The sequence below is a fragment of the Dama dama genome, chromosome 2, assembly GCF_033118175.1.
Source record: "Dama dama isolate Ldn47 chromosome 2, ASM3311817v1, whole genome shotgun sequence".
Classification (NCBI taxonomy): Eukaryota; Metazoa; Chordata; class Mammalia; order Artiodactyla; family Cervidae; genus Dama; species Dama dama.
In genome coordinates, this window is record NC_083682.1 from 9030217 (window position 1) to 9053753 (window position 23537).

At 40.5% G+C, this 23537-nt stretch overlaps 1 pseudogene; it reads right to left on the reverse strand.

The window, feature by feature from the left end:
- Positions 1–8819: 8819 nt before the first annotated feature.
- LOC133067821 (organic anion transporter 7-like) lies at positions 8820–23537 on the reverse strand (annotated as a pseudogene).

Below are 23537 nucleotides of genomic sequence, written 5' to 3' on the forward strand. Positions count from 1 at the left end.
TCCAGTGAATTCTACTTACCAAACATCTTCCTATCATCACAATAAGATCAGAGAGAAAATTTTAGTGTTACTTGACTTAATATGGTTCCAGCCCAAACCGAAGTAATCATGTTCATGCTAACTTGGGCTGCTTCACTGCAGACCCAGGAATACCTTGTTATTAACATTTGCCTTGGGTTGTGTTGTGGCGGTCTGAGTTGGAAAGACTCAGATTTTCTGTAAAAGAATTTCCAGACACAGAATATTTCAGAAGGGGTGAATTTATGGAGAGCAATGAGCTGAGATAATGAAGATACTGCAAATGCAGTGGACAGACCTTCTGAAAGACCAGGGAGAGCTGACAGTTTTTGTGGATTGGTGGTGGTGGTGGTTTAGTTGCTGAGTCATGTCTGACTCTTGCAACCTCATGGACTGTAGTCTGCCAGGCTGCTCTGTCCATGGGATTCTCCAGGCAAGTATACTGCAGTGGGTTGCCATTTCCTTCTCCAGGGGATCTTCCCGACCCAAGAATCGAACCCAGTACTCCTGCATTGCAGGCAGATTCTTTACCAACTGAGCTACAAGGGAAGTCTTTTTGTGGGTTAGTAGCCAATTTTTATAGCCACTGGGCAAAGAAAATTCCTGCTTCAAGGTTGGCATTGGGTGATTGGTTAGGGTACTATAGGGTGACTATTGGGGTGGGCATTTTTGCCTACTTTGGGGCCAGGAAACCTGCTGGTGATGATCAGGGGGGCCTTTGGCAATGCTTACAAGGGCTCAGTCAGTGCTGGAGGTGACACTTGGTTCTCGGCTCTGCCTCAGTGGCCTTGATGAAAGGCCTCACACCTGTGGCCTTGGGCCAGGACTCCACAGGCTGGTTTCTAGGGAAAGAAGCTCCAAGGTCCAAATGTACACACAGGTTTATTATAGCATTCTTTTAGAACTTCATTCCATAAGTGTGTGACAGAAGCCTGATTGTTGAGAAGTTCATGTTGAATCATGGTAGACAGTCCTTAAGTCATTCCATGGGCAGATGGAATGGCTCTTCAGAAATGTTTGGAATTAAACCACAGTGGGAACCTTTGTAACTACACATTGATTAGTCAATAGATACAGGTTTCCCCTCACTAGATGGATGTAACCTTGGGGATATATTTCCCCTTCTGAAGTGAAGTGAAATTTGCTCAGTTGTGTCCAACTCTTTGCGACCCCATGGACTATATAGTCCATGGAATTCTCCAGGCCAGAATACTGGAGTGGGTAGTCTTTCCCTTCTCCATGGGATCTTCCCAACCCAGGGATTGAACCCAGGTCTCCTGCACTGCAGGCAGATTCTTTACCAGCTGAACCACAAGGGAAGCCCAAGAATACTGGAGTGGGGAGGAGAAGGATCCAGTAGGTCCTGGGAAAATAATAGACCCATAACAGAGTGGCTGCATAAAGAGCGGATCAGTCAGACTGGGAGCTCCAGATTCTAGCGCCTGATGTGGTGGTGACTGGCAAAGTGGTAGCAACCAAATGAGTACAGGACCAGTACTAACAGATAAGGACAATCAGCTATCTTGTTCTTATCCCATCACTGTGGCATTGCATATGCCTATGAGATCTGGAAGTTCAGGTAGGGAAGGATTATAGTAATAATTCCCCAAAACTAACTGACTTGTGATTGACTGCCAACCTAGAGGAAAAGGGAACTTAAAATTATGTTCATCTGTAGAAAATAAAGATGTGAGACCACACCTGCATCTGTTTTGTGCCCATCTTTTAAATTTCATCTGTGTATGTAGATTGCTTGGGCTTTGCAGGTTGCTCCTGCCAATGCAGGAACTGCGGGTTGCATCCCTGGGTCGGGAAGATTCCCTAGAGGAGGGCATGGCAACCCACTCTAGTATTCTTGCCTGGAGAATCCCATGGACAGAGGAGGCTAGCGGCTACAGTCTATGGGGTTGCAAGGAGTCAGAAATGACAGATCATGCAAGCATGCATGCAAGTATGTAGATTGCTTACCTTGGTAGTTATTATGTGCTCAATAAACAGCTGCTGGATTAGCAAGTTTATTTTAAAGCACTTGATATTGATGCCAATTCTGTGTCTCTAGCACCCATCTAGCATGAATTATTTTATAATTCTACCATCAAATAATACATTTCCACTGAACTGCATTCTCACCAGCTTGACAATAAGAACATAATTTTTGGCCATTTGAAAATATAAGTTGATATTTCATTTTAACTTGTATGTCTTATGATTTCCAGTGGGTTTGTACAGCTTTTCATACATTTATTACCCATGTGGCTTTTTTCTCTTAAAAATGATATGGTCTGGATTTTACACGTTTCTATTAACTTATTTTACTATCTTTTTGGTAGATATTTATGACAGAATTCTATGTATTAAAAGTACACTTTGAAAATTGTTTATTTTGTCATTTGTTCTTTCATTTTCGACACCTTATAATATTTTGAAATTTTACACATTCCTTGACTAAAACTTTGAATACAGAAATTTACAAAGAACAAAGTGAAAATCACTTAAAAGTCCACCATTAAAAGTTAATTGCTTTTATCATTTTGGTGAATATTTTTCTAGTTTGCTCCGATAAATTGTTAGAATTTTGCCAAACATGGGCTTTAAATGAGTTATCATTCAATTTGTTGTTGTTGTTGTTCAGTCGCTAAGTCATGTCTGACTCTTTGCAACCTCATGGGCTGCAGCATACCAGGCTTTCCTGTCCTTCTCTGTCTCCTGGAGTTTGCCCAAACTCATGTCCATTGGATCGGTGATGGCATCTGATCATTTCATCTTCTGTCACCCCCTTCTCTACCCTCAGTCTTTTCCAGCATCAGGGTCTTTTCCAATGAGTTGGCTCTTCCCATCAGAAGGCCAAAGTATTAAAGCTTGAGCTTGAGCTTCAGCATCAGTCCTTCCAATGAATATTCAGGACTGATTTCCTTTAGGATTGACTGGTTTGATCTCCTTGCTGTCCAAGGGACTGTCAAGAGTCTTGAGAATTATTCAGCTTCAACTTATCTGTCTTTAAATTTCTGGAATTTGCTTTACTATTCAGAATATTTTTAATTTCAAGGTTTTGTAGAATTTTCTGTTGAAAATTGTGGTTTACTGATTGCATTTAACTTTATCAGATTATTTTTCTGGTTTAGGGTATGGAGCTAGAAAGATGGAGAAGCTCTATACAGACAGCAAAAACAAAACTGGGAGCTGACTGTGGCTCAGATCATGAACTCATTATTGCCAAATTCAGACTCAAATTGAAGAAAGTGGGGAAAACCACTAGACCATTCATGTATGACCTAAATCAAATCCCTTATGATTATACAGTGGAAGTGAGAAATACATTTAAGGACTAGATCTGATAGAGTGCCTGATGAACTATGGATGGAGGTTCGTGACATTGTACAGGAGACAGGGATCAAGACCATCCCCAAGGAAAAGAAATGCAAAAAGCAAAATGGCTGTCTAAGGAGGCCTTACAAATAGCTGTGAAAAGAAGAGAAGTGAAAAGCAAATGAGAAAAAGAAAAATATAACCATTTGAATGCAGAGTTCCAAAGAATAGCAAGGAGAGATAAGAAAGCCTTCCTCAGTGATCAATGAAAAGAAATAGAGGGAAACAACAGAATGGGAAAGACTAGAGATCTCTTCAAGAAAATTAGAGATACCAAGGGAACATTTCATGCAAAGATAGGCTCAATAAAGGACAGAAATTGTGTGGACCTAACAGAAGCAGAAGATATTAAGAAGAGGTGGCAAGAATACACAGAAGAACTATACAGAAAAGATCTTTACAACCCAGATAATCATGATGGTGTGATAACTCAGCTAGAGCCAGACATCCTGGAATGTGAAATCACGTGGGCCTTAGGAAGCATCACTATGAGCAAAGCTAGTGGAGGTGATGGAATTCCAGTTGAGCTATTTCAAATCCTGAAAGATGATGCTGTGAAAGTGCTGCACTCAATATGCCAGCAAATTTGGAAAACAGCAGTGGCCACAGGACTGGAAAAGGTCAGTTTTCATTCCAATCCCAAAGAAAGGCAATGCCAAAGAATGCTCAAACTACCGCACAATTACACTCATCTGAACACACAAGCAAAGTAATGCTCAAAATCCTCCAAGCCAGGCTTCAGCAATACGTGAACCATGAACTTCCAGATGTTCAAGCTGGTTTTAGAAAAGGCAGAGAAACCAGAGATCAAATTACCAACATCCGTTGGATCATTAAAAAAGCAAGAGAGTTCCAGAAAAACATCTACTTCTGCTTTATTGACTATGCCAAAGCCTTTGACTGTGTGGATCACAACAAACTGGAAAATTCTGAAAGAGATGGGAATACCAGACCACCTGACCTGCCTCTTGAGAAACCCGTATGCGGGTCAGGAAACAACAGTTAGAACTGGACATGGAACAACACATTGGTTCCAAATAAGAAAAGGAGTACATCAAGGCTGTATATTGTCACCCTGCTTATTTAACTTATATGTGGAGTACATCATGAGGAACGCTGGGCTGGAGGAAGCACAAACTGGAATCAAGATTGCCGGGAGAAAGATCAATAACCTCAGATATGCAGATGGCACCACCATTATGGCAGAAAGTGAAGAAGAACTAAAGAGCCTCTTGATGCAAGTGAAAGAGGAGAGTGAAAAAGTTGGCTTAAAGCTCAACTTTCAGAAAACTAAGATCATGGCATCAGGTCCCATCACTTCATGGCAAATAGATGGGTAAACAGTGGGAACAGTGGCTGACTTTATTTTTTGGGCTCCAAAATCACTGCAGATGGTGATTGCAGCCATGAAATTAAAAGACGCTTACTCCTTGGAAGGAAAGCTATGACCAACCTAGACAGCATATTAAAAAGCAGAGACATTACTTTGCCAACAAAGGTCTGTCTAGTCAAGGCTATGGTTTTTCCAGTAGTCATGTATGGATGTGAGAGTTGGACTGTGAAGAAAGCTGAGTGCCGAAGAATTGATGCTTTTGAACTGTGGTGTTGGAGAAGACTCTTGAGAGTCCCTTGGACTGCAAGGAGATCCAACCAGTACATCCTAAAGGAGATCAGTCCTGGCTGTTCATTGGAAGGGCTGATGTTGAAGCTGAAACTCCAATACTTTTGCCCCCTAATGGGAAGAGTCAACTCATTTGAAAAGACCCTGATGCTGGAAAAGATTGAGGGCAGGAGGAGAAGGGGACGACAGAGGATGAGATGGTTGGATGGCATCACCGTCTCAATGGACATGAGTTTGGGTAAACTCCTCGAGTTGGTGGTGGACAGGGAGGCCTGGCGTGCTGTGGTCCATGGGGTCGCAGAGTCGGACAAGACTGAGCGACTGAACAGAATTGAATGGAGTTACATTATTAGTCATTTAACTCTAAATAGTTATGCTATTTGTTGCATAATTCCTTATTTTACCCAAAATTTGTGATGCCAAAATTATATATTAAGTGTTACATCTGTGGTCTGTCTGGACTTTCTTTGATATGTAAATGCATCTACTCTTTTGACTATTGCATTTATTTATTTATTTTTTCATTTATTTTTTTTTTTTTTTTAATTTTTTTTTATTATTATTATTATTTTTTTTTTCCAGTGGGTTTTGTCATACATTGATATGAATCAGCCATGGATTTACATGTATTCCCAATCCCGATCCCCCCTCCCACCTCCCTCTCCACCCGATTCCTCTGGGTCTTCCCAGTGCACCAGGCCGGAGCACTTGTCTCGTGCATCCCTCCTGGGCTGGTGATCTGTTTCACCATAGATAGTATACATGCTGTTCTTTTGAAATATCCCACCCTCACATTCCCCCACAAAGTTCAAAAGTCTGTTCTGTATTTCTGTGTCTCTTTTTCTGTTCTGCATATAGGGTTATCGTTATCACCTTTCTAAATTCCATATACATGTGTCAGTATGCTGTAATGTTCTTTATCTTTCTGGCTTACTTCACTCTGTATAATGGGCTCCAGCTTCATCCATCTCATTAGGACTGGTTCAAATGAATTCTTTTTAATGGCTGAGTAATATTCCATGGTGTATATGTACCACAGCTTCCTTATCCATTCATCTCAAAAATATACAAGCAACTCCTGCAGCTCAATTCCAGAAAAATAAATGACCCAATCAAAAAATGGGCCAAAGAACTAAACAGACACTTCTCCAAAGAAGACATACAGATGGCTAACAAACACATGAAAAGATGCTCAACATCACTCATTATTAGAGAAATGCAAATCAAAACCACAATGAGGTACCATTACATGCCAGCCAGGATGGCTGCTATCCAAAAGTCTACAAGCAATAAATGCTGGAGAGGGTGTGGAGAAAAGGGAACCCTCTTACACTGTTGGTGGGAATGCAAACTAGTACAGCCGCTATGGAAAACAGTGTGGAGATTTCTTAAAAAACTGGACATAGAACTGCCATATGACCCAGCAATCCCACTTCTGGGCATACACACTGAGGAAACCAGATCTGAAAGAGACACGTGCACCCCAATGTTCATCGCAGCACTGTTTATAATAGCCATTTATTTTTATTAGTTGGAGGCTAATTACTTTACAATATTGAAGTGGGTTTTGTCATACATTGACATGAATCAGCCATGGAGTTACATGTATTCCCCATCCCACCTCCCTCTCCACCCGATTCCTCTGGGTCTTCCCAGTGCACCAGGCCCGAGAACTTGTCTCATGCATCCCACCTGGGCTGGTGATCTGTTTCACTATAGATAATATACATGTTTCAATGCTGTTCTCTCGAAACATCCCACCCTTGCCTTCTCCCACAGAGTCCAAAAGTCTGTTCTGTACATCTGTGTCTCTTTTTCTGTTTTGCATATAGGGTTATCATTACCATCTTTCTAAATTCCATATATATGCATTAGTATACTGTATTGGTCTTTATCTTTCTGGCTTACTTCACTCTGTATAATGGGCTCCAGTTTCATCCATCTCATTAGAACTGATTCAAATGAATTCTTTTTAACGGCCGAGTAATATTCCATGGTGTGTATGTACCACAGCTTCCTTATCCATTCATCTGCTGATGGGCATCTAGGTTGCTTCCATGTCCTGGCTATTATAAACAGTGCTGCGATGAACATTGGGGTGCATGTGTCTCTTTCAGATCTGGTTTCCTTGGTGTGTATGCCTAGAAGTGGGATTGCTGGGTCATATGGCAGTTCTATTTCCAGTTTTTCAAGAAATCTCCACACTGTTTTCCATAGTGGCTGTACTAGTTTGCATTCCCACCAACAGTGTAAGAGGGTTCCCTTTTCTCCACACCCTCTCAGCATTTATTGCTTGTAGACTTTTGGATAGCAGCCATCCTGACTGGCGTGTAATGGTACCTCATTGTGGTTTTGATTTGCATTTCTCTGATAATGAGTGATGTTGAGCATCTTTTCATGTGTTTGTTAGCCATCTATATGTCTTCTTTGGAGAAATGTTTGTTTAGTTCTTTGGCCCATTTTTTGATTGGGTCATTTATTTTTCTGGAGTTGAGCTGCAGGAGTTGCTTGTATATTTTTGAGATTAATCCTTTGTCTGTTGCTTCATTTGCTATTATTCTCTCCCAATCTGAGGGCTGTCTTTTCATCTTGCTTATCGTTTCCTTTGTTGTACAAAAGCTTTTAAGTTTCATTAGGTCCCATTTGTTTATTTTTGCTTTTATTTCCAATATTCTGGGAGGTGGGTCATAGAGGATCCTGCTGTGATTCATGTCGGAGAGTGTTTTGCCTACGTTCTCCTCTAGGAGTTTTATAGTATCTGTTCTTACATTTAGATCTTTGATCCATTTTGAATTTATTTTTGTGTATGGTGTTAGAAAGTGTTCTAGTTTCATTCTTTTACAAGTGGTTGACCAGTTTTCCCAGCACCACTTGTGGAAGAGGTTGTCTTTTTTCCATTGTATATCCTTGCCTCCTTTGTCGAAGATAAGGTGTCCATAGGTCCGTGGATTTATCTCTGGGCTTTCTATTCTGTTCCATTGATCTATATTTCTGTCTTTGTGCCAGTACCATAGTGTCTTGATGAATGTGGCTTTGCAGTAGAATCTGAAGTCAGGCAGGTTGATTCCTCGAGTTCCATTCTTCTTTCTCAAAATTGCTTTGGCTATTCGAGGTTTTTTGTATTTCCATACAAATTGTGAAATTATTTGTTCTAGTTCTGTGAAAAATACCGTTGGTAGCTTGATAGGGATTGAATTGAATCTATAGATTGCTTTGGGTAGTATAGCCATTTTGACAATATTGATTCTTCCAATCCATGAACACGGTATGTTTCTCCATTTGTTTGTGTCCTCTTTGATTTCTTTCATCAGTGACTATTGCATTTATAGTAAATACTACTATGAGTAGCAAATGCTACTCCATAGACTAGCCAGCACCCTCTCACCTCATGATCTCCTTTTTTGGGGAATCATCTTGCTTATTATTAAATTGTAGGTAATTTTAAAACTATTTTTCAAATTCTTCCAAAAGTATCTGGTTTTCATTGTAATTACTACATCAATTATTCTACTGATTAATTAGGGGAAGACTAGTTATTTTCAGTTCCATTCTACATTCCTATTCAGAAACATGCTAATTATCTACAATTATACAAGTATTCAAATCTTTTAAAAATATTATGGTTTTCTTCACATTTTTAAATTATGGTTAATCAGAGATATTTTATAGTTCATAATTTAGTACCACAATTGTAAAAAATCAATTTTTTCTATTATATATTTATTTATTTTACAAAGATTTCCAGCATCTTAACATTACCTCATTTCCCCCCCTTTTTTATGCTCTAGAATCAGCAGTTACTTAATGGAATTCCTTAAAATTTTGTCACTTGCGTGAAGGTTTCTTCCTGCTTTGTTCTCCTTGAACATTTTCGCCTGGAAAAATTACAATGAAACCAACAAAGAAAAAATATCAAATAAGCATATATGTCTTGTATCCTCAGGAGCAAGCTTATCCTTTGCCAAACAGCTTTGGTTGTAAACCGTGAGCCATGCCCCAAGGGTTGGAGTAAACCTTGTGAATGAAAGACCAAACTCCTGGAGCAAAATTTGGAAAGGAAGCTTTGATACTTTCTACTTTTACCTTCGGACATCTTTGCATTGGTCAAAAGAGTTTTTGGTAAAGGCAAATGGTACACAGAAAGTCATAGAATCATTTCCCAGTCTTCATCACCTAAAATCCCAACATTTACTACTCTTCTCTCTTTTTGTAACATTTCATTTCCAGGGAAAGTCAGACAGTCCGAATCTCACAAGCAACAAAATAGGACTCTTTCCCGGAGATGTACTGTGTGTGTGTGTGTGTGTTGGGGGGGGGGGGGGTCGGGGGGAGGGGAGGGGCTCTTGTCTTCTCTTTGGTCTCCTTTAGGTCCTCAGTGACCTGAGAAGGTCACAGACCTACAGGCACCAACAGTCTCAGAGAGCTTACTGCCCTCACTGGGCTGAGGTCTGCCAGGGTCTGAGGGATGAGAATCCAGTGTTTGGATCAGTGCATGTTTGTGAAACACCTTCAGGGGTGTGTATGTCACACCAAGGCATCTAATTTTGGCTTCTTCACCACTAAACCTACTGGTGCATACTGATGTTGGTCTGGGTGATCCAGGGAAGCGTGGGGGAGTCTGAGGTCACTGTGGGGAGGGATGAGACTGTAGCTAAACCAAAGGCACTGATCACCTGGAAATAGCTTAGAGCTTAGCTTGTTTGGGGGACAGTGTCTCAACTCATGTTTTTCCCTCCTCGTCACAGACCCTGAGTGCACAGCTCCCCCAAGGGATGCTTAGAGGGTTTACTCACTCATTTTCCACATCTTGGATGGAGTTGGGCAGAGGCTTATTCTTGGTTTCGGGAAGGAGTAGGATGACAAAGCCACCAAGGATGGAACAGACTCTGTAGATGGTCAAGGACAGGTGTGGGGAATACACAGGATCATCAAGAGAGGAGCCAGGGCTGTCCCAGTAGCAGAAGCAAATCCTATGATTCCCAGAGCTGTTACCCTTGGGGTGTAAACAATAATCCAAGAAAGTCAGGTAAAAATCTACACATGTGATTTTGTGATGTATTACTTTACTTTGATTATGGGAGACAGCATAGCAGTGCAGAAGATTGACCACATATGCTTCCTTTTGAAATTTTCTCTTTAATTTGCTAGCAATTTTTTTCCTTCAAATTCAAGTGCAGTTAAGTGCATTATGACCAGTTTGATCATTAAGAATTACCGTTACTCATGACATCTTCCCTTCCTGTCGTTCAGAAGATCACATGAGATGTTGCACATGAGGACTTCACCCAGTGTCTGGCAAAAACTTTAAATAATCTTTGGGTATAAATTGTTAGGTTTTTGTTATTACACTTGGTTACTTTTGATAACTAACCAATCTTAGTTTTCCTCCTCCAATAAGTGTCAGTTAGCTGGCAGAGGTCTGTTTTTGAAAGAGTATCCATGAATTTTCATACCCGAGTACAGTAGGAGTCAGTTCAAATGCATGAGAAAGACAGCTGGAGAATGCAGCACCAGAAGCTCCTACTGCCAAAGTTGCTGTGACCACACGCAGGGTCTGCATGTCTGGAGAGAAGAAAACCAGTGAGCCTCAGGCAATCTGAGCTGAAGGAATTAGCATCTCCATAGTTACAAATGAGATAGAGATAATGACATAGAGCCTGCACACACTGTTCATGCATGATTAATCCTGTCTGACTCTTTGCGACCCGATGGGCTGTAGCCTGTCAGGCTCCTCTATCCATGGAGTTTTCCAGGCAAAGAACACTGGCTGATGTTTCCTACTCTATGACATCTTCCCAACCCAGGGATGGAAACTGTGTCTCCTGTGTCTCCTGCCTTGGCGGGTGGAGACTTTACCACTGCACAACTGGGAAGCCTGATCAAATGAAGAAGACCTTATTGGAGCTGTTCTCTGGTGTAAAATGCACAGAACAGAAACTACACAGAGGCTGAAAATGTGTGGTGTTTAATAGGCTGAGAAATGTGACTTAGCTACATTTTATGACTTATGGTGAATAACAGGGTCTGAATTATTTCATCAACTGTCCCTGCCTCTCTGAGATTTGCCAGAAAAGGAGAGAGAAGGTGAGACCAGCAGAACGTGATTTCATTTAGTTTCTTCAGTGTCTCTTCTGCCCCTCAGGTAGAATGTAGGGTTGTCATGTGAGCAATAACTGAGGGGTGTAAGATTCATCCATGTCTCAACAGATTAAAACCTAGGAGCTTTCACAATATTGACATGGGCTAGTATTGCAGAGACACGACTAAGTGATTTCACTCTCACTTTTCACTTTTCTGCATTGGAGAAGGAAATGGCAACCCTCTCCAATGTTCTTGCCTGGAGAATCCTAGGGACGGGGGAGCCTGGTGGGCTGCTGTCTATGGGGTCTCACAGAGTCGGACATGACTGAAGCAACTTAGCAGCAGCAGCAGTATTGCAGAAGAGATTAATACAAGGACAGGACTCCTGTATTAATGGATAATCTGGAGAGTGTCTTTATCTAGGACAATGTTTCAATAATCAAATATAAGAATCTCTATTGGGAAAATAGTCTGATTTTGGAAACAACAGAAGGGAAATTTTAGAGTCTGTTTTCTATGCCTACATGTCCTTCCCTGCAAGGAAATTTCATTATGAGTGCTACAATACTGGGAGTGGGCTCTGTCATTATGTAGCAAACTTGCATCACTGTTAATATTCAAGGTGAGCAGTGGAACCCCAACAATCTGGGATCCCATAAAGTGCACCCCTGCACTGGGAGTTAGGTGAAGCATGTGAACAGCTGGGTTTCCCTCTTCATTACATATGATTATTCAGTTTAGTAAAATAGATAGTAAGACAGGCTCTTAACTGCTTTCTGCCTTGTTCCTACTGTTCTCTTCTCTGCTTGAAGACAGGGAATTTTATTTTCTTGAAGTTAAGATGACACCCCTAAACTAGAGTTGCCCTAATGGTGACCAGACATGAGACATATAAGTAGTTATATAGAGATCAGAGGATACATTTTCAGTGAAGCTATAGAACCAAGAAAGAGCCCAGTCAGAGGAAGTGACAGTATTGTGTCCTCACATGAGAGCCTATTACAAGGTCTAGACCCACCTTGCTTACTCTGTAAAGTATGATTGGCCAAAGGTGGCTCGGGTAAAGGATTTGCCTGCAATGCAGGAGACACGGGTTCAATCCCTGGGATGGGAAGATCCCCTGGAGAAGGAAATGGCAACCTACTTCAGTATTCTTGCCTGGGAAATCCCAAGGACAGAGGAACCTGGTGGGTTACAGTCTATGGGGCTACAGTCTATGAAGTCATAAACAGTTGGACACAACTTAGTCAGTAAACCAACACCACTAAATGATTAATTGCTGCCCTAGAGTAACTGCCAATAATAGATGGCACCAGTTTCCAGATATTTCTCAGATGTGATGAATACAATCATATGTCTGAGCCGACTTTAATTACGTTTGATTCTGTAGGGGGGCAAAACTCGCCACCCCAAAATGTGTCTCTTTGGCATGAAGGTTAATTTAGGTTGGTTAGTTTTGAGAAATAGAAGATTCAGGAAGTCTTGTTTTTTTCCCTCCGCCTTAGCTGATGAAAGAATTTAGGTAAAGGGCTTAGTCCTGGAATAGACCTAAAACTGGAAATGTCTGCAGACAACATGGGCTAGGTATGGTGGGGGAAACTCAGCGGGGCCCAGAGACCAGCATCCACTCTATGTCCCATTGTTTCTACATGGCCAAGCAAACACTTGTTTATCAAACATCTTTTCCATTTCCAGGCGAATTGCCTACCTCCCCTTTGAAGTCCTAAACCACTACCCCTCAACATCCTATTTTTCTCTTTTGTTTTTAGCTGAAGACAGTATTGAAGGTTGGGGCTTTGGCTATTTTGATAGGTTACTCAATTTTGCCTGGGTCTCATGCTTCCCTGGTGACTCAGTCAGTAAAGAGTCTGCCTACAATATGGGACCTGGGTTTGATCCCTGGGTCAGGAAGTTTCCCTGGAGAAAGGAATGGCTACTCACTCCAGTATTCTTGCCTGGAGAATTCCAGGGACAGAGGCTTCAGTTCATGGTTTTGCAAAGAGTCAGACCCTCCCACGTGATTAACACTTTCACTTTCCCATGTTTATACATGTTATTAAACTTTTGTTTGATTTTCTCCTGTTAGTTCGTCTCATGTCAATTTAATTCTTAGTCCAGTACATCTGTGTCTCTTTTTCTGTTTTGCATATACGGTTATCATTACAGAACAGACTTTTGGACTCTGTGGGAGAAGGTGAGGGTGGGATGTTTCGAAAGAACAGCATGTATATTATCTATAGTGAAACAGATCACCAGCCCAGGTGGGATGCATGAGACAAGTGCTCGGGCCTGGTGCACTGGGAAGACCCAGAGGAATTGGGTGGAGAGGGAGGTGGGAGGGGGGATCGGGACGGGGAATACATGTAACTCCATGGCTGATTCATGTCAATATATGACAAAACCCACTGAAATGTTGTGAAGTAATTAGCCTCCAACTAAAAAAAAAAAAAAAAAAAAAAAAAAAATTCTTAGTCCAGACAGAAGAACTTAAAAGGGCAGAGGAGAATTACTTTCTTCTGACAGTTCTTTTCCCAGCAATGTAAGTGCAGAAGCTTTACTAACCCCCTAGACTGGTTTCAGGGAATCCTTAGAACACAATGCTGCTTTCCTTCCGGCTTTAGCTAGGTGTGATCCATATAGTTCCTGAGGGGAGGATGCTGAGAAACCTATTTTTAATGCTGAGTTATTTTCTCACCTTGGGGTATGAAGATCAGGAGGAGAATGGAGACGGTCAGCAGGAATATGAAAACCATCTGGCTTACTCTGCGATCCAGGTGATTCAGTGCTAAAACTGCAGCATAATTGCCTCAAAGTTGGACTATGCCAAAGAGAATTTGGAGTACGAAAATGTTTTCCCCCACAAACTGGAGGTGGAGGGATAGGCCAAAAACTGGTATGGTGGTTAGAAGTCTGTGGGTGGACAGAAGAGGTAAGACAGATGTCATGAGTTTAGATTCTCCAATCATACAAATAATGATATTGTGCCAGTAAGCTAAGGCTTGGTGTTAGAGTATTCAGACATGGTCTGATTTGTAGAATATTTCAATTTTGATTATACTGTAAAATTTTCTGTATTTTTGATTCACTGGAAGAAGGGGCCTTGATCGTGGAGAGTCTGCCTCTTCCAGGGCTCACTGATAAGGTGGCAAACTGCTCCCCTGTGAGTATACCTTGGGTATACAAACCACCAATCCAGGGCCCACATCCCCAAGCATCCCCTTTATCAAACTCTCACACCAAGCCAATATTCTCCCTGCCCTAAATAGCTCCAGGGTCAGGTGTTGGACACTCAGAGCCATCTCTACAGCACGGATCCTGCTGAAATTATTCAAACAGTCCAACCCTCAGCTTACTCAAGATACATAACCTCCTCTCATTCCCTCCCACAAAACCCCAATAAAGGCTTGGGGCCATCCTCTTCCGACTGACCCAGGTGCTTCCCTGCATGGCCCCATCTGGCTTGTCACATACTTCCTCTTTCTAGGGATTTGTGAGTAAAACTTCCTTCATGACAGTCATTTCCAAGTTTTCATGTCTTAACATACCTGGTTAAAACAAATCTTGGGGACTTTATAAAAACAATGTCCTTGTGAGGTGATGATTTAAAAATTATCACAAAATAATTATATGATGATGGAAGTCATAATTATTATTACACTTTTGGGGGGAATGCAGGGAGTTTTGTTATGGAGGAGACATAATGGGGCCTTCCAGACTTTTAGCTTTTTTTCTAAACCTTGATCTGGGTGATGGTTATATACTTATATATGGAACTATTCATTGAACTGCATGCATCTGAATGCCTTACTTTTTGTTTATAGTTTTACTTCAGTGAACATGAAAACAAGTGAAGAAACTTATAGCCAAGATCTGTGCCATGATTGACATTCTCAGCAACATCTTTAGTGATAAGCCTTTAGGGTGATGTGATAAATAGAACTCCTCACTGTATGATTGGTTCTGTGTCTGTCTTTTCATAACCCTTTTACTTTCTCCAAACCTAGCAACCATGTTCTTGACTTCTTCATGCTTAATCTCAAATCTGTCTCTTTAGCATGTTATAGATGCTGAAATAACAAATACAATCACGTCTTCACTATTTTAACATCCCTCATGCATTGTGTGAAGCCCACCTCACAAAGGACAGGAGACAGATCCTTTTACGCAGGTTGGGTGTGCGGAACAAGTCAAACACAGATGGTTTCGTCTGTGCTGCCTCCAGCTCCTCCTGCATGGCGGATCTCAGGACCTTTGAAACAGCAACAAACTATTCGGTTTTCACGCAACAGTAGGCAGTATTAGGCCCCCAACAGATGACTCCCCTTTGTTTCTACTGGAAAATATAGCCACTGAAGATGTAATGATGAGTAATGAAGATGCAAAGTACTGTGAATGGAGAATCAGGGAGGTAAGGGGAAATTGTGCAGTGACAAGGACATTTCAATAAGAGACTCAGTTTGCCTGCTGGGCATCAAAAGGGATGTCAAGGTTATAGATTTAGGTCAGGAAGGGGCTAAAGAAAGAGTTATTGGATTTAGGTTCGAAGTTTCACTTGTACCAGAGGGGCATGAAGGTCTGGCACTGAGCTTGCTTCTCAGGTGACTATTGGCAGAATTTTTTTTTTTTTTTTCCAGGAAGGAGGAGAGTAATTTCCTTGAGAGACTTAATTTTGGCTCTTGGGTTAGCCTCTTTCAGGGAAACCCTAGCATGTTGTGCCTCCATGAATGAGATGCCTAGAACTAAATCTGAGGACAAAAATCAGGGGCGATATTGGAGTAGTATGATTTACACCCAGACTTTATTACCTGTCATTATGCAATAGCTTTACTAAATGCTAAATGTACAGTTTAATGAAGGTAATAGGGCATCTCTAAGCCTCAATTTCTTTCTCATTAAAAAGATGACTAGGAATAAGAAAATGTGTGCACTTAGTTGCTGAGTTGTGTCTGACTCTTTGCAATCCCATGGACTGTAGCCCACCAGGTTCCTCTGTCCACAGGATTTCCTAGGTAAGAACACTGGAGTGGGTTGCCATTTCCTTTTCCAGGGGATCTTCCCCACCCAGGGATCGAACCTGCTGCTCCTGCTGCATCTCCTGCATTGCAGGTGAATTCTTTACTGCTGAGTCAACGGGGAAACCCCAAGAAATGTGACAACCTACACAATGAGAAAAAATATTTGCAAATTATGTATCTGATAAGGGATTAAAGTCTAAACCATGTAAAGGACTCATTCAACTCAATAGCAAAAAGCCAAACAATCCAATTAAAAAATGAGAAGAGTGTCTGAATAGACATTTTTATTCAAGGAAGATATACAGATGGCTAATAGATACATGAAAAAGTGTTCAACATCCTTAATCACTGAAACTGAAAGTGAAAGTGAAAAGTTAGTCATGTCCGACTATATACAGTCCATGGAATTCTCCAGGCCAGGATACTGGAGTTGGTAGCCGTTCCCTTCTCTAGGCGATCTTCCCAACCCAGGGATGGAACCCAGGTCTCCCACATTGCAGGCAGATTCTCTACCAGCTGAGCTACCAGGGAAGCCCCTCCCCAATCATTAGGGAAATGCAAATAAAAGTTACACTGATATATAATCTGTTGTAATGGCTATCATTTAAAAGATAAGAAATGTCAAGTATTGGCAAGAATGTGGAGAAAAGGGAACTCTTGCATACTGTTGGTAGGAATGTAAATTAGTGCAGCCAGCATAGAAAAAAAGCATAGAGGTTCATAAGAAATTAAAAAAAGAACTACCATATGATCCAACAATTCCACTTGTGGGAATTTATCTGAAGAAAATGAAAACATTAACTTAAAAAAATACCTGCACCCTCATGTTCACTGCAGCATTATTTATAATAGTCAAGATAGGGAAACAGCCTAAGGGTCCATTAATGGATGAATGGATAAAGAAAATGTAGCTTATATATCTAATGGAATATTATTTAGCTATAAAAAGAAGGAAATCTTGCCATTTCTGACAACATGGATGGAACTTTAGGCAATTATGCTAGGTGAAACAAGCCAGACAAAGAAAGACAAATATCATATGATCTCACTTACATGTAGACTCTAAAAACAAAACAAAACCAAGCTCATAGATACAGAGAATAGACTAGTGTTTGCCAAAGGTAGGGTTTAAAGGGTAGGTGGGTGAAATGGGTCAAGGGGGTTAAAAGATACTAACTTGCAGTTAGAAAATATAAAAGTCCTGGGGGTGTAATGTGCACCATGGTGAATATAGTTAGTAACACTGTATTATATATTTGAAAAGTTTCTAAGAGAGTAGATCTTAAAATTTCTTTTTACAAGAAAAAAAATGTAACTATTTGATGACAGATGCTAACTAGACTTATTGTGGTGATCATTTTGCAATATACAAATGTTGAATCATTATGTTTACATCTGAAACTATTATAATATTATATGACACTTACACCTCAGAAAAAGGAATCAGGATCAGAAAAAATAGGAGGGGAAAAAAATGCCTCTCTCACAAGGATTTCCAAGGCTGTACAGAAGCCACAAGTGTACACATGAAATTCCATCTCACATGGTTCAGGAGGTTATTGATTTATTAATTATTCAAATACTATTAGCCCCATTGTCATTCCAGCTCCACAAATAAAATTATACCACCAAATTCGTTAGAAAAACTTCATGATAAAGGGGATTCAGAGAATTGAAAGGCCACCCTTCTTGGAAATCTGGAGTAATCAATTGATCGGTATTGATATAAAGTGGAGCAGCCTTAAGCTAGAAGGATTTTTCAGAGCAGATGTGTTTGGCTACCCATCAGATGGATTAAACAGGACAAAGATCACAAATTTCTAAATTATCTTTACAAAATAAAACAATTAAATGAAAGCCCATTAGCTATCCATTCATTCAAATGTAGTTTAAGGTACTCTTGCATAAACTACACTTTAACTGCTACTCATGTGCCATGCTATTTTTGTTCCCTGTTGTCACTGAGCTGATTGTCAGTTGTCATTCTTGATTATGAATTGCTCTTTTCTTGCTTCCAGCTAATATAACTTATTTTTGTATCTGCCTGGGCCTGTAGGTATTTAAGCTTTCTTCCTTTGCATTGGGCCAGAAGAACTGAATTTCAGAGCCCCACCCAAATTTCAAGGTTCACTTCCCTCATTTTTTTTTTTTTTAAGCACAAGCCAACACTTTCCCATTCATATCAAGAACCCTCAGTGCCACTGTCTCTTTAATGGCTGCATCTCTGGGGAAACTGGTTTCTTCTCACCATCTTCAGTGGGCTCTTAATTCTCAGGAGTGTTCTCCTTTTTCTTATTTGAAACCTTCTAGAGGACCTCTGGAGAAGGAAATGACAACCTACTCCTGTATTCTTGCCTGAAGAATCCCATGGACAGAGGAGCCTTGCAGCCATACGGTTGCAAGATACAGCTTAGCAACTAAACCACCACCACCACCCAAAGGACCTCTTCATTTTTCTAGGACTGTAGGAACCTCTATTTTATGTGTGATTACATGTTTACATTCATGTTTTATTTCTCCTTTTTGAGTGCCTAACTTTTAATTTGCTCTTCTATCAGTGAAAGGGGGTAGATGTTTTATTCCTTGTCTCTGTTAGCATTCTTTACAGTCTCTGATCATTTTAAACATTTAGATTAAAAAGTGTCTATTAATTTTCTCTCTCATACTAATAGGACAGCTCCTTGAAGGTGGGGACTCTGACTTATTCTATTATTTATGATCTGGCATGATGCCTGGCACAATTTAATTTTTCAATACACACTTTATATATGTGCATGACATGAAGAATGATTTAACTAATGATCTGAAACAGTATCTACCTTCTATGCCTAGGAGAGAAAATAAGATGAAAGCTTCTCTGAGACATTTTGACTCATTTCTGCTCTTGGAACTTGTAATGTAGAATGTAAACTGTACACAATGTAGATTTTCATGATGGTGGTCACACCATACTTGCTGGGACAGAACAGAACCTGCCACAGGTGGGTGCTCACTAAATAGACCATGAAAGAGGGTGCGTGGGTGAATGAACTGACAGCAGAACCTCCTTGTTCTCTATTCTGTATGGTCTCTAATCCTTCTTGCCATTACCTTTGCTGCTCTGAAAAATGGTCGTCAGAACATTAATTAGAAAAGAATGAATTTTTAAAAATTACTTTCTCTTACATAGACTGAGACCAAAACACAGTCTTCATTATTATTGCTCAGTGCTTTCTGCTTCCATTGACTAAGATATGTGTCCAGTCCTTTAGCAACTGCATATCCTTCTCTAATTTTAGCTCAAATGATGTTGACACTCTTTGAAAACCAGGCTGATAAGGTCAGAAGACCCACAACCACACCTGTGATCTTACCTGCCATTCTTCTTACAGATACTACCTACCTATAGACGTTAGGTTATATCTTCCCTATATTCCATAACCACCTCTCAGCCTCCTCACCTCCATGGTTAGGGTGTCTCCAACATTCTTCCTTCCATTCCTGTGTGCAACTTTTTAAAGTTCCTTCAAGCCCTCCTCGGGTCTGTTGGTGATAATCAGCCACCGAGGAGACTCTGCCAGCCATCTAATCAAAGAGGACAGTGTACAACTAACTCATATTTCCCAGTTTTTCATATAACTTTTGTCCATAAATATGAAAGGGTTCGGGATGTGCTATAGAAAAAAATGATGCTTTGATATATTGGTTATTTTGAGCTGAAGGCACTGCACTCGAGAAGTGGAAGATCCAGGAAGAGAACTCTCCGACCTCCCCCTTTCTACCTAAAAGTAGGTCATAAAATTTCCCCTGAGAAAGATGCCTGTTCTGTGTCAGGAAGGGAAGAACAATCTTATCACCAAAGACTGGGAAGTGATGCCCAAACAGACCTGTACAAACAAACTTACTGAAACCACTCTTACTTTTCCTTAGTTTTTCCATAAGCTTTCTAGTCACTATCCCATAAATTACTGCCCTTTCCTCTTTGTCTTGTCACGTACTCACAGTTTATTGCTTTTAATGTGAAAAGGCATATAAGCGTTTGGGCTTAATGGCTTCTTTGGGTTTTAATTTTCCTTTTGAAGACTCATTTATACATGTAAAAATGTTAAATACATTTGTGTGCATTTCTCCTGTTAACCTCTCTTGTGTCCAAGGTGCCCACAGAATATAAGAAGGTAGAAGAAAGTTTTTCCTCCCTTGTAGATGTCTTTTCCCTCCCATCTAATACTCATCACTAATAGGTTATACCAGAAAATAAAAATTTACTCCTCCTGTACCATGACAAAGAAAATGCAAGGATGACACAGACAGGAGGTTTATTGACTCCCCTCTTATTCAGGAGATGTGCCAATTTTATCAAATAAAAGTATAATGTGCTTAGCTAAATTTTTAATCAAACAAACTGAATAACTCCAATAAATATTTTGGACATACTTATACTAAAATTTTATTTGCTATTTATCTGAAATTTGAATTTGATGAAATAGCCTACATTTCATCCAGTTAGCACGTAAAAATACAGAACTCTCAGATAAATGGAAATTTCACACAAACAATGAATAATTTTCACTGTAACTACATGTCATGTAACATTTGGCATGTTATTATACAGCAATATTTGTTGCCTATTTGAAATTCAAATTTAATTTCATGTCCATAATATTATTTGGCAACCCTGTCTATTTAGCCTGTTGAATTGCACAGATTAGTAGAGTACGTGCTCAAGGGTTGAGCAAAGACCAAACAGAATTCAAGTGTCCTGATTCCATGCTTCTTTCTTTCTTTTATTTTCCCCAAGTTTTATTTATTTATTTTAATTTTTGGCCACCCCCTGCCGCATGTGATATCTTAGTTCCCTGACCAGGGATTGAACCTGCACTCCTTGCATTGGAAGGTGGGGGTCTTAACTACTGGACTGCTAGGGAATTCCCGTGCTTCTTTCATTCTAGGACCTTCTAATACTCAGGGAGAGCTTATACCTTGAAAACAGAAAGCTGACAAATAATGGCACAGAAAACACCCGTTGAAGGGTGCCCCAGTCTCAAATGGCAAAAGCCAGACCTCCTAAGAGTATTTGTGCAACACCAATGGCACAAATTACTAGTGCTGTTCCCACGGTTTGGAATCGGGGCACCATCCACTCTAAAACTGAAAGAAAATACAAACAGAATTTTGACCTCAAGCAAAGGTGGAATGTCACCATCACAGTCAAGTCAAATTGTACAATATCCAAAGTGTTGACTTAGCAAGTATAGTAATGTTTGCTATTATGGTTGGGACAGGAAGCCCAGCCAAGAAGCATGGTGAGCAGTAAACCAGGAAGCTGGGGGCAATGACTGCAGAGGTGTCAGCAATGGCGAGCTGGAGCAAACATCACCTGAGAGTCGTCTTTCGCCCAAACCTGAGAATCAAGTACAGGTCAGAATATGGGACCGATAGCAATATATTGTAAACAAACGTGACGAAAGGGCACATTGTGAAATTTAGGGAATGTTTTAACAAGTGAAACTTCACACTTGAAACCTAAAAGAATCAACAACAGATCTCAGAAGCAGCCTTCTTGTTCATAACCTGAGCATAACAAAGTGTCTTCTCTACTCTGTTACTAGTGAATCTTCAACAGCAATTGAAACCAAATAAGACAGCCTGCAATATTAGAAATTGTCACACATCACAAATATTTCTTGTGCCAACAGGTGTATTTAGCATAGTAAGATGTCTTTTTAGCATCTAGAACACAGTGGATTTAGGGACTCTAGGACCCTGCAGGCTAAGGCTAAACTGATGTGAAAGATCTCCTGTTTTTAACTTCTAGTTTTGTACGGTGGTCAGAAAAGATTCTTGTTATGATTTTAATATTCTAAATTTTCTAAGACTTATTTTCTAAGATGCCACCGTCATCCATCCCATAGAGTCCAGGAAGGACTGAACATGGCAGCCCTAACCAAGGCCAACAAAGTCATTTTCCACATCTGTGTCTTCACACAGGCTGAGTCTCATACCACGAGGCATCTTCTCTGTTTCCATAGATAACTCTTTCTCATGCTCCTAAACCATATGTTACAGCACTCCTTTCTACATCCCGTCCTGCTGTGCTTCAGATCTGATGGAAATATCATTATTGTGTTTAGTATACAAAACTTAATGTTGAAAAAACAGCATTCACCACACTGATTAATTCTCTGTTTGTGTTTCTAAAAGATTGGAGACCGGGGTAGCTCTAGGATGGTGAAGTTTGCGATATTTTTTCATTAATGAAAGAATGATTCTTGAATTGATAAAAACACCCAGGAATAAAAAGAGCTATTATCTAGAGATACTCACTTGTCTGATAAATAGTTATACACGATGCTTCCAACAAGCATTCTGGCCATGAGTAGGAATTTAGCTACTGAGTTCGGTGACTGATAATCACATACCAGGTCCCACTGGAAGAGAAGGAGAACCAGCAAAGGAGAGCTCCATAGCATCTTATAAGCCCTCAGTGGAAACACCTTAATATTACTTGCAAATTTAATATCAGGCCTCTACCTTCTTCTTAATCTTCCATTTCTGCATTAGCTGATCTTCTCATTCAGACTTCAGTTTAAACATTAATTTTTTGGAGAAGCCTCCTCTCAATCTGTTCTATTAAGTTCTATTAATGCTCTGTTTCACTCCATACTAACTGATTCTAAATCTTGGCCACAGAGTGCAGCGATTTGAGTTTTAAGAATTTATCGATGCCTGAATTTTGCCACAGATGTTCTTATATGATAGTTCTGAGGTAGTCTTGGGCATAGAGATTTTTGTTAAGCTTCCAGATGTTTCTAACTCACTACCAAATATCATGTAATACTTGCTTGAACCTGGTCTTCCTAAGAAAAAAAGCACTGTGAAAGCAGGGTTCATGTCTATTTCTGAATGCATCATTTAATCGAGAAGTAATTAATGTTTGCCAAAACAACAAAGAACAAACACCTACCTAGTGACTAAAGGATAGAAGCATGTTCATTCCTCTGTTACCACTAAACACTCAGACTATGTACTCACAAGAGGTAAATGAAGACTCTTACCTCAGTTACGATGGTGGAGGAGAAGGCACTTCGGTCATACACCCAGCCGTCCACACAGGGCTCCCTGTCCAGCTCTTTCATGTTGGGGAAGGTCCCATTCAGGTGAAGGAAGTGCCGCTGGGGGTGACTGAAGCAACGACATCTCTCTGGCTTCAGGTTTGAGTCCAGTGGGATGGAGATTCTCAGGAGGGCATGAGGGCTGAGGGTCCCAGGGTCATTAACAGAGTCAGTGTCATTATCCAAGATGTGGACCCAGCAGCGATGACCAGGGATGGCTGCAGTGAACTTCTCCAGTAGGATGTGAGGGCTGACTATGAGGCTAGAGACACAAAGGAAAACCATCTGAAAGATCTGGAATCTCCCCAGGCCTCCAACTTGGTCCAGAAGGTCCTGAAAAGCCAT